The sequence below is a fragment of the Siphateles boraxobius genome, unplaced genomic scaffold (assembly GCF_051911475.1).
Source record: "Siphateles boraxobius isolate OS27281-9 unplaced genomic scaffold, OSU_SipBor_1 8, whole genome shotgun sequence".
Taxonomy (NCBI): Eukaryota; Metazoa; Chordata; class Actinopteri; order Cypriniformes; family Leuciscidae; genus Siphateles; species Siphateles boraxobius.
The window spans coordinates 25,760,917-25,762,463 of record NW_027509208.1 but is presented as its reverse complement, the minus strand read 5'-3'; the positions used below and the strand labels follow the sequence as shown (position 1 = coordinate 25,762,463).

Below are 1,547 nucleotides of genomic sequence, written 5' to 3'. Positions count from 1 at the left end.
TCAATGCCCGTGGATCACCTTGATCATTGCAAGCAAGCAACTTTATTTATATAGCACATTTTCAGACGTTGCCCCAAAGTGCTTTACAACAATGATGACATTAAAACCAACAATATTGCATACAACATAGCAAACATGACTTATTCAAAAGCTAAAGAAAATAATTACGTTTTTAAATAAGACTTGAAGGTGGCAATTGATGGAGCTGACCTCACATGGAATGGGAGACTATTCCAGAGTTTAGGATCTACCACGGAAAAAGCAAAGTCCCTTTCAATTTAAAATTACAGCGGGGGAACTTTAAAATTCATTGAGAGCCTACAATCAAGACCTCAGTTTTACTCTCATTTAATTGGAGAATGTTGTTAGAGAGCCAAAGCTTATGTCACAGGTCGGGGGGGCCAAGCCAGACTGCGCCCACCCCTCCCACCCCGCCCACCCCGTACCAGAGACCAGGCAGACAAGAAGAATTTCTAAAAGTAACAATCTTTATTGAATAAAAGCAAGAATTAAAAGTCTTAACGCGGGCTTCGTCTCTCTTTCCAGGGAGGAGGAGGCCGAGGGGTTCACTGCGAGGGCCCGGGTTACTGGCCGCCACAGAGGAGGAAGGAGTCAAACGCCCGTCCGGCGTGCAGGTAAGTACCGTGGTAAGTAGACTCTTTTCGGCGTAATACAGGCGGGCAGCGACCCGCGCAAACCAGGGCCGGGGCCACGGGCCAGGAGGGGACTCTCTCCACAGGACAGGTGGGTAGCAGGTAAGTTTTTCCCCAAGCGTCAACTATTCGGTAGATGTCCGGCACAGGGGGCGATGGAGTCCAGGAGGGGGACTCGCTGCCGGCCAGGTAGTCGGGTAGGCGGATCCTCTCCGTGTAGGGTGCTCTCCTCCGTGGCGTCACTGAGCAGCAGGTGTGAGGTCCTCCGGATGCCTTTCCGCCCTTGACGGCTCCACCCAGAGACAAGGGTCCCCTCTCTCCTCTGAACAGGCAGCACACAGGAAGGCCGAGGCAGACGAATCTTCTATTTAAATAGACAAAGCCTTTGATACAAGAACGAACATGATCCTTTCGTATAATGGAGAATCGGCTTACGGCTGGACTGGGTTGCTCCACACAGGCACTAGGGCTGGGATGTGTCTCTCCTCCGACCAGGCAGCACCCACGAAGGCGGTGGCAGGAGAATGGCTGGGCTGGGTTGCTCCACACAGGCACTAAGGCTGGGATGTGTCCCTCCTCCGACCAGGCAGCACACACGAAGGCGGTGTAAGGGAAAATCTTAAATAGACGGAGCATTTGATACAAGAGCAAACATGATCCTTCCGTATAATGGAGACTCAGGCTTACGGCTGGGCTGGGTGGTTGCCACGGCAACACTAAGGCTGGGGTGTGTTTCTCCTCCGAACAGGCAGCACACACTAAGGCGGCGGCAGAAGTACGTTCTATTTAAATAGACAAGACAAGTTAAACAGGACAATCACACTCCTCTCTCATTTCACAGGACCTGGTGGCCGAAATGGAACATACACATTCAACCTGAGGGCTTTGCTCGGC

The 1,547-nt window shown here is 51.6% G+C and overlaps 1 long non-coding RNA gene across 2 annotated transcripts; it reads right to left on the bottom strand.

Moving 5' to 3' along the window:
• Positions 1–470: 470 nt before the first annotated feature.
• LOC143729754 (uncharacterized) lies at positions 471–1,250 on the bottom strand. 2 transcript variants are annotated; one of them, XR_013200061.1, is made up of 2 exons: positions 1,089–1,250; positions 471–1,017 (listed from the first exon to the last, which is right to left on the bottom strand). It is a non-coding gene; the product is annotated as an uncharacterized LOC143729754 (long non-coding RNA). The 2 variants fall into 2 exon arrangements; XR_013200060.1 differs by having other exon boundaries at positions 471–968.
• Positions 1,251–1,547: the final 297 nt, after the last annotated feature.